Genomic DNA, 10,907 nt, shown 5'->3' on the forward strand with positions numbered 1-10,907 from the left:
AAAGAAGGAACAATGCCTTACAAAAGAAGGAAAAATGTAATGATCTTTATGTTCTAACTGTGGGGACAATCCACCCCAAGGTCTCTCACAAATGATAAATGATTCACTTTAATCCAATGTTAGATGGCCCTTAGGTTTGACCCCACTTCCCCTACGAGATAGAGTTTTTGATGCTTTGATTATCTACCAAAAGGTACATTTTTTAAAGCATACTAGTAATGATTGCAGCTCAGGAAATATTCCATAGCGTCATGGTAGCTTCATCTTCTTGCATTTGTCACCAAAAAGAGCAAGCTTGCAATCTAGTCCTTCATCAAAATTAGCTTTGCCAATCCATTCTTTGAGCTTCCTTTAGACCTTACAAACTTCATGACAATCCCAAAACAAGTGTCCAACTGATTTCACTTCTCATCAGCACAAAAGACACTTTGGGGAGATTCCCATGATTTTATGAGGTCTCTCTCCAATGGGCAACTTATTCATGACTACTTGCCAAATGTGAAAGTTAAGCTTCCTAGATGGAATGGATCTCCATACCCTACTTACTCTTTTAGCCCAAGTTCTAGACTTAGACCTAGGATGCCAAGTTCTCTAATATATAACCACATGTTAGACATGCTCTTGTGATCTCTACTTGAAATCTTTTAGCCCATGGCACATCAAGAGGAGCTTTTCATTGGGTGCCTTAAGAAACTTGCTTGGATTAGCATTATTCATAGTTCTTGAAGTAGGCCAAGTAGGTTTAAGCTTGCTCAACACTTCTTGTAGAAAGGCATCTTCTCCATCATTCAAGATGAAGAGGGCTTTCACCCTTGCAACCTCCAATAAGACAATCAAGAGCAACAAGCTAGAAACTTGTAGCATAGTATAGAAATGCATGAGATTCAGTGAGTGCCAGCCCTAGCAAGTAGAAATAGGACATGCCTGATATGTAGAGAGAGAAAGAGCACTGGAAGGAGATCTTACACTGAGTGAGCTTCTTATCAAGTGACTCCTAGACAACTCTTCTATTAAGCAAAGTGCCGTTGCAATGGAAACCTCATTGCTTGGGAGATTAGGCATCGACTAGGGCTCTAAGAGCCAATCAAGAATCCCTGTCATGGCTAAGCACAGCTAGACAAGTACTAGTCGAATGATGATCCATATAGACTCATGGATCAGTTCAAGCAGGGCGAGAATGTTCTTGTCATCATTTAGATATTTCCATCTAATATATCCTTTGGCCAACATGCTTTGAGTCAAACCTAGTTTTTCCTCTACTGGCCTAAAGGGGGGTCAAAGGCAAATTTTCTAGTACATATGACCTACATAAGAGAGGAATCGCTTGTCCTACCCTGGGCACCCTCTAGGAAGCACCCATGATAACCCACTACCATGTTGCAACAATCTTTTGGGCCACTTTTGATTGTGATAATCAGATCTTTTGACCCGAAAGAATAGATCCCATCCAAAATGTGTTGCCTGGAGAGATATCTTTTAACATTATAAAGGCAAGCCAACCCCTTAACAATATGGCCAAGGGTGATTCCCTTCCATCCTTTTGAATAAGGTAAAGATCAAAGCTTTAGCTGTCTTTGCTAATTTGGGTATCCCTAGACCTCCATCTATCTTTGAAGTGGAATTAATGACCATGAAATGAGCCATCATCCTCACTTGCCTAGATTCATGGCCCAATGCAAGCAAAGAAATTCCCTTTTAATAATAGAACAAGCTCTTTGACTAAAGTAGAGGACCATTCCAAGAAAGGCCATCCCGAGCGGTGCCAGCATGGTTCCAATAATGACAATCTTCCCAAGCCAACTAACTAGATAACCCCTCCATGTTTCAACTTTGGTTTTAACTTTTTATTGACAGCCATTCAACTCTCCATTTTATTATGATTTCTGCACCATGTGGGCAGCCTAGATACTAAGATATTTGCCAATGAGGAACCACCCTAAAGCTTATGTTTGTAACCCACTCCACCATTTCTTCAAAGCCTAAGTAGATGAGTTCAATTGTGGGAATGCTGATTGCTAAGCCATAAAGTTTGTAGAAATCACCATAGACCTCATGAGTGACTGAATTAATTGTTGCTCTACTTGGACCAAGTTGGAGTTGCCGTCCACAAAGAATTGTGAAACAAATTATTTTATCTTCTGAGATGGGCAACCCCTTGATGAGCCCCCTCTGCATGTAAAGTTGATATTCTTGAATAAGGGGTCAGTAATAATGGCAAAAGGCAAGGGGGCAATAGGGCATCACTATCACATTGACCTCCTAACCTCAAAAGGAGGTAAGTGTATTCCATTAACATGAATAGCTACAAAAGCATTAGAGAACAAAGTCTAGATCATCCCAAGAAAGCCTCAATCAAAACCCATTGTTGTCATGACTTCAAGAATGAATGTTTAGTGATGATCATAGGCTTTCTCAAAGTCTATGTTTATCAACATAAAGTTTGCTTGAAAGGACAATGAAAGATCAATAGAAAATATTAGATTAGGAATAGTGTCATGGATCCTTCTTCCATGGACTCTCCAAGTGTTTCCTATACTTATTGTGCTATAAGTAGGGAAGTTTCTCTCCACCACTAAATGCAACTACCACATCAATCAACTCATGCATGACCTATAACTCATGCCAACTCTCCCTTTCTTGCACAATCATATGTCATCCTCCCTTCCTCAAACAAAGTCATGTTCTAGTCAGGCATAAGGATAGTATTTATATCATCAATCTACTTTGCAAGGTCTTCCCATAATTGAGCTCAATCTACAGAGACAAATTTGGACCACAAATATAAACTATCATTAGTTTGTGCACCCTAGTGTAATTGTGATTTGAATAAAACAGTTCAAACATTTTTGGGATTTGTTTCCTCTTATCCTAGAGTTTGTAGATGTTTTTCCCAACTTTGAGGATGCCATCAGGGCCTACAACATATGAAACATATAATGGTTTGCCTAGCACTTCGGCAAGGACAACAAGTTCTCCATCCATCCAAGTAGGCAAACCTAGGCAACTAACCCAAACTAGGAATTTAGACTATAACTCCTCTTCATCATTAATGTTGAGTGTGAAATATGTTGGTTTTTGGGCTGATTTTTTGTTGTTTTTTATGATAAATGGTTGTTTATTTTGAAGTGTTTGGAAAGGTTTGGATAAGTTTGAAAGGTTTTTGATGAGGATGTTTGGTTCTATAAGGTCTAATTTTCTTCTGTTTTGTTTCTGTTTTGGTAGTAGAGATGGTTGAATGAATGTTTTGAGAGATGATTGAAGTTGTGTGAAGAGGTTTATGAAATATTGAATTGGTTTTGTTTTGGTTTTTATGATTTTTATGGGTTATGTTGATCTTCTGTGAAGTTCTATAAGCTTCTCTAGCTCTGTTGTTTTGTACTTTTGTTGCTTTGTGGTTCTATTTTGTTGTTTCTGTTGAGTGTTATGATGGATGTGTGGATATTTTGGGAAGTGTTTTTGTCTTAGGAAAGGATGAATGGAAGCTCTATCCAAGCTAATTGAAGTGAATAAGTAACTGCTAAAGATTCACAGAAGGTTACAGAAGACAGTGATAGAAAACAGATCTCACAGGACACTATGAAGTCTCTGGTGCCCCTTCATATCACACATACCTTTTGGAAGGTGTATCCATGATCTAAGAAGGAGTATTATGTGTGATTATTGATTATTTTAGTGAGGATATGATGTATTATTGATGGAGAGAGAGAGAGAGTCAGATATAGTAAATTTTATGAAAACAGTGTAATTGTATGTGAGAGATTGAGAGAGAGGACTATGAAGACATTGAAGATGGATAATATGTGATTGATTTCCATTCAAAGATGGTGTATTTCTTTGTGTTATTTGTTCTTTTTATGGAGATTATGAAGAATATGGTTGATTCTATCAAATCCGTAGGAGAAATCTACTATGATGCTGCGTGAAGAATTGTTGTTTTCTTTGTTTTGATGATCAAAAGAATGAAATAAAAGCTTGTTGATGTTACAAGATAATTTTTCTTGCAGTAAAAACCCTATTTCCTTGGTGTCTCTCTTGGGGCTCCATGTTTTTGGTGCGCAGCCGGGGAATAATGCCATCAACAAGCACAAACAAAGGCTGAAAATGGAAGAAGTGGCACTATGGAAAAAGAAGTAAATCAATGGATAGTAGAGTTCCTGCCCACTGTTGAAGAATTGCAAGCCTTCATTGCCAAGGCAAGATTCTACAAAAGATTCATTTCCCAATGGAGAAAGCACAATGCCATTCTGATGAAGTCCCTCTGTGACGATCTGTTTTCACTACCCTTTGAAGCTGTAGAAAGTTGCATCACAGTTGCAAAGTTCCTCCCACAAAATTGAAGAGTAGAACAGAGAGAATGAGTATCAATGGAGGATTTGGCCTTCATTGAAGAATTTCCAGACATCATCAAGTGGGAAATAGTCAAGAAGCTTCAGGAGTCGTGATCTGTGGAGGTTCACAAAAATAAGAAGGAACAGAGCTGGGACTTGTTTGTAGACTCTCAACAGCAAGATATGTGGGATGCTTGGTGCTCTGACAATCTTTTGTTTGTCCAATTGGCAACCCACTAGAAGTTCGTAGACGCTCAACAGCAGGATACGTGGGATGCTTGGTGCTCTGACAATCTTTTGTTTGTTCAATTGGCAACCCACTAGAAGTTGGTAGACAGAGTGTTCTTTACAACATACACTGTTAAAACCATCAGGAGCTGGCATTACTATAATGATGGCACCACCACAATGCTTAGACGTATGCATTTTGACACCTTCAGAATCGAATACCTTCCTCTATGCAGTGGCATGAAAGTAGAATTCAGAGACGTTGAAAAGGAAGAAGTAGAAGAAATGTTGGCAAGAGAGTTCTCCAGAGACTGAAGCCTTCTGTTATCCCTCTGTGGAGCACTAACAACATAGTGGAGCCAACCCCCTCATGAATGACGCCATCCGGAGACAAGCACTAGAACGACTTCAGAGGTACGTGAGAAGAGAGAAAGCAAGAATCAAAGCCGAGAACGAGCTAGTAGGAGAAGCCGCCTTTGACGGCCTTGCGGAACTCTTTACAGAAGTCCCAATGGCACATCAAGCCCTTCCTCCTCCTGCTGGAGGTCCACTTCCAAGCCAAATCTGTCTTGGAAATATTGATGACAGACCAGTGAATGTAGTCCCGCTGCCAATTTTTAAGGGAGAGTACAATGAAGACCCTGATCTTCATGTAGCAGAGTTTATGGTAGCATGTGTGGCTAACAATGCCAGAACCCTTGAGCATTGGTTAGCAATATTCCCCGCCACTTTCAAGGGTGTGATGTTTCAGTGGTATGAGAGACAAGTAGCAAGAACTTTTAGTACATGGGACGACCTGAAGTTGGCCTTCCTCACTAAATTCAGGCGTGAAGGTTTTGAAGAGCGGATGCGAGAGGAGTTCATGAATTTAAGTCAATCCGCTCAAGAAAGAGTAGAAGCTTATGTCTCGCGAATGGAATCCATCCTGAAGAGATGGACCAATCATAATCTAGATGATGGCATTCAGAAGGGAGTCTTCCTCAGAGGATTACAACCAGAAGTCCGTAAGTTTGTGGAGCTGCAAAGACCAGCCACACTCCAAATTGCAACAGAAGGTGCAAGATTGTACGATGAAGTGGAAGCTAGATTGGCGATGAATTCAGGAAGAGGAGTCCCACCTCCTCTGATGCCAGGGATGATGTACCCACCACATACAATCCCAGGGACTGTCCCCTACCCCTACCAAAATAGATGTCCCTAGTATCACAGTACAGTGCACCAAATCCACAGTGGCCACAATCAATGCCTCAAATGATGGTTCAATTGCAACAACAATGGTCCCAAACAATTCCCCCAATGCCAAATCAGCAACAACAATTGAACCCTACCAACTGGAGCCAACAGCCAACAGTTCAAACAGGAGCTCTGAATCAAAATCAAAACAAAGACCCCTCTGCACCAGCCCAACCTGTTTATGCAGTGATTACAGAGACTCCTCAAAATCCTACTGCCAATGCCTCAGGAGGAGAAAGCTTGAAGGATTATTTATTCAACTCAGTTGCAAATATAAAAAAGGAGTTGATGGATGTGATTACAGAGTAGTTGCAGACACTGAAAGTGAATATCGCTAGTATATCCAACGTTGCAGGAGCAAGAAGAGATGTGATGCGGTCAAATACTTGGTGTGGTAAGTGTCATCAAAGCAGGCCATTTAGCCATTGAATGTACCCGAAAACCAACCATTCCTAGAGCCTTCTGTTCCTATTGTTTGCAGAAGAACCATACAGAGGATATTTGCTCTCTAAAAGAGATACATGAACGAAGACAGAAGGATGAAAATGCAAGATTCAACCTGCTGGAATCCAAAATGACAACCCAAGATATTGGGCTAAAACCTAGAGACTTCGGTCCTAACTTCGGACCCAGAAGATTTCCATCCCAAAGTTACAGAGGAAGACAGTCTGAGATCAGAAGTGGAGTGTTAAAGATGCGGAGAAAAGGGACACATTTCACCAAATTGTCCAAATTCCAGAAGGTCAGTGGATTACAAGCCCTTATGCAGTCGATGCAAAGGAGAAAGCCATACTGCAAAAGACTGTCCAAGCCTAGCCCCAGTGAAAAACAGTGCTATTGATAATCCGTCCAAGGCCCAAGAGCCTACCTCCAATTTAGTGGAATTGGAAGTTGCTGCCATCACGCGTGCAAAGAAGAAGGAACCACCTGTCTAGAAAGAAAATAATCCTCCTGCCAGAACAGTGAAGTTCAATCTTCCAACAGAAGAACATAAAAGAACAGAGCCTGACAGTGCCGTACAGAGCACCACAGTGTCACAGAGAGTCACAGAGATAGTTCCAGAGACAAGACTAGAGGTCCAAGAGATAGAAGAGGAGGAAATGCCACAAGTGGCAGAAGAAGTCCCCATGATGCCCCTGTTGGAAGAAAAAAGGAAAATAAAAATGGGTGTCGCCCCATTCCCTAACCGGTTGGAGAAGCCAGTGGATCCTATTAAGGAATACGATCTGGTCAGAGATCTAGATACCTTTAAACCAAACCTTACATTCCGACAATTGTTGATGTTGTCTCCTAGTTTCTGAAAAAGGTTCAAAAGTATACTGACAAGAAGACGTGGCTTAAGGATTGCTCCCTCAATAGCAACAAAGTCCAACAAAGCTCCAGAGCTTGTAAAAGAAGTGGATGTGGCTAACGCCTTCCTAGATCCTGGTACCCCAGAGACTGGCATGTGGATAGAAGATTGCTTTATTGCAAATGCACTGATTGATGGTGTCTCATCAGTGAACATTATGACCGATGTGACAATGAAGGATCTAGGCCTACAAGGTATGCAACCAACTCAATGGCTCATCAGACTGGCAGATCAGAGCAGAATCAAGCCTTTGGGCATTCTCCTATATGTGAAGACTACAGTGGCTGGAAAAGATTATTGGCTAATCTATCTGGTGGTGAAGCCAAACTCTTATGGTACATCCTACCTCCTATTACTGGGTAGACCATGGCTTTTTGAATCTAGAGTAAGGACGGATTGGTCCAAAGGAACCTTGACCTTGGATAGAGGACCCAATAAAGCGGTGCTGAAGCTATATGGTGCTAAAAAAGGACATGGATCCACCTCCTTGGAATTATCTTTTGACTCCCCCAATGAGGCTATAGATGGAACATCAGCAGAAGAAGATGCTGTGAAACAGATCCTTCCCAAGAAAACAGAGGCACATTCTCTAACAGTGGGTACTATAAGCCAACTCCCAAAAGATGCAAAGCCATTATCAATGGGTGAATACTTCCTGCCTGAACCAGGAACGATTTCCAAAATTACTTCTGACAGTGAGATAGAAGCATGGATGTATTGCTCTCCCTGTTACATGGCTATAGCAGAGCCAGAGACAGAGGCAGAAGATGAAGCAGAGGACCTGTTCTTCTCTTACAGAGCGCCTCTATAGAGGCAGAGTTGGAGTTTGAAGAGGATGATGATGAATCTAAAGAAGGAGACTTTGAAAGCGAGACAGAAGAAATCACTCCACCCACAGAAGGCATAGATGAGGAGGGAGTTCCAGAAGCTTCAGAAAAGCAGAAGACTCCATGCTGTGGGACAGAATGGCAATGGTACCCTTTGGTTTGGTAAATGGATCTTTCCATAGGCAAAGCCTATATAAGGAGTGGATCAAGCAAAATAAGCCGTCTTTTATCAATGGTTCTTGTCACACCCATCCACACTTGTCAAGAAAGGATGATGATGATGCTCCTTGTCAACAAGTACCAATCACAAGGCCACAACAGAATTCTGAGAGCCCCTGTTATGTAACATTCTTGGATGCATCCTCTGAAGATGAGTCCTCAAGCTCTAAGGTAATTAACATTCAAACCAAAACTGAGACAGTGCTGATCCCATTTCAGCATTTCAAGGAGCAACCTAAGTCCTTACTGAAAGAAGATGTTGGGTCTAGTGGGACATCAGAAGAGGACACCACCCCCTTGAAGGAGTCGGATCTGTACCCAGAAGCAGTCCGTGGGACCTTCATCCGTGAAGTAGAAGGTGAAAGGCAGTTAACCTTTGTGGATGTAGATGGCACTGAATGCCACTTGAAGGTGGGTAGCAGCCTACCAGAAGAGGAGTTGTCAACCTTGTACAACTTGTTGAAAGAGAATTTGGACGTGTTTGCATGGTCCTACAAAGACCTAAAGGGGATTGATCCCACAATATGTCAGCATCATATTGACTTGGAGCCTGATGCCAAGCCAGTACGGCAATGATAGAGGCGAATGAACCCGAATTATTCCACACTGGTGAAAGCAGAGTTGCTGAAGCTTTTGGAAGCGGAGTTCATCTATCCAGTAGCCAACAGTGAATGGGTCTCACTAATCGTGGTTGTACCCAAGAAGAATGGAAAGCTTCGTATATGTGTGGATTTCTGCAAGTTGAATTCCAAGACGAAGAAGGATCATTTTCCTATCCCTTTTACAGAACAGCTGTTGGACACAGTGGCAGGCCATGAGCTGTATTTGCTCTTGGATGGATTCAGTGGATATAACCAAGTCCAGATAGCAGAAGAAGATCAGTCCAAAACAATCTTCACCACAGAATGGGAGACCTACGCTTACCGAGTGATGCTGTTTGGGCTCTACAATGCCCCTGCTACCTTCCAACGAGTCATGATAGCCGCATTCCAAAATTATCTGCACGACTTTATTGAGGTATATTTGGATGACTTCTGTGTTTACAATTTGATCCATGAACACTGGGGACATTTGGAACAATGCTTTGACCGATGCCGGGAGTATGGGATCTCCCTCAACCCCGACAAATGCATCTTTGGAGTCTCTTCTGGAGTTCTGTTGGGCCACATTGTCTCTGCATAAGGGATATCAACAGACCCTACAAAGATTGAGAAGATTGCAGCTCTGACAGCACCCACCAACCTCAAACAGTTGAGGGGATTCCTAGGCCATGCGGGTTACTACAGAAGGTTCATAGCCCATTTTGCAACAAAGGCAACCCCCTTGCACAAGCTTCTGAGGAAATATGCAGAGTTTATTTGGACAGAAGAATGTGACAAAGCCTTCAACACTCTGAAGTAGTGTCTGATTGAGGCACCCATCCTACAACCTCCTGATTGGACGAATGAGTTTCATGTACACACTGATGCATCAATTGAAGGCTTAGGTGCGGTCCTATGCCAGAAGGGATCCTCGAAGCTGGAGCAGCCCATCTATTACGCAAGTCGAAAAGTCACTGATAGAGAGCGGAACTATATAGTGACCGAGCTGGAGTGCTTGGCAATGGTGTTTGCCCTAGAGAAGTTTTGCCACTACCTACTGTCTACTCACTTTAAATTTCATGTGGATCATGAGGCCCTGTCCTTCTTGATGAACAAAGCAGACGTGAAAGGATGAATGATGAGATGGCTCCTTCTATTCCAGGAGTTCGACTTTGAGGTAATTACCAAACCTGGTTGTTCCCATGTTCTGGCTGATCATCTGTTGCGTATCCCGTAGACTGCAGACGAGGAGCAAGATGATCCAGACCTCCCTGATGCTTTCCTATTCCTGGTAGAAACTGTAACCCCCTAGTATGCAGACATTGCCAATCTGCTGGCAACCCAACAGTACCCTCCTGGCATTTCTAGTTGGGAAAGGAAGAAGCTTATGTTAGAATCAACCCCCTACACCTGTTAGGCGGTGCACTGTACAAGAAAGGCAAAGATGAAGTGCTCAGAAGATGTGTTGTAGGAGATGAGATTGGGATTGTTTTGAAGGCTTGCCATGATGAGCCATGTCGAGGCCACTTTGCAGGAGAAGCTACAGCCAGGAAGGCTCTGCTAGCAGGTTACTGGTGGCTGACCATTCATAAGGATGCCTATGACTACTGCAAGCGATGTGATGCCTATCAGAGAATGGGGAAACCCACCAAGACCAGCGCTATGCCACTGCAACCTATCCTTTCTTTGAAGCCATTCGAGAAGTGGGGCATTGACTTCATCGGCCCAATCGATCCTCCCACTAGAAGAAAATAGAACGGATACATCTTAGTATGTACGGATTATGTCACAAAGTGGTGTGAAGCTAAAGCCTTGAAGTGGGATGATGGTAACAACATAGCCCTATTCCTATACGAGAATATCATCACCCGTTTTGGCAATCCCCTAGAGCTGGTAAGTGACAGAGGCACTCGTTTCATTAATAAAGTCATGGAAGAGTTGACAGAGCTGTATAAGATCCGCCATCGCAAGTCCACTCCTTACTACCCCAGAGCCAATGGCCAAGTCGAAGTCATCAATCGCATCCTCTACCCGATCCTGACAAGGACGATTGCTGCACATCGTCGTGATTGGGATGATCGACTTACAGAGGCCCTCTGGGCGTACAGAACCTCCCATAAAGCAGCAACAGGACAGACAC

This window comes from Lygodium microphyllum, chromosome 9, assembly GCF_053477565.2.
Source record: "Lygodium microphyllum isolate KBCC chromosome 9, Lygodium_microphyllum_v1.1.10, whole genome shotgun sequence".
Classification (NCBI taxonomy): domain Eukaryota; kingdom Viridiplantae; phylum Streptophyta; class Polypodiopsida; order Schizaeales; family Lygodiaceae; genus Lygodium; species Lygodium microphyllum.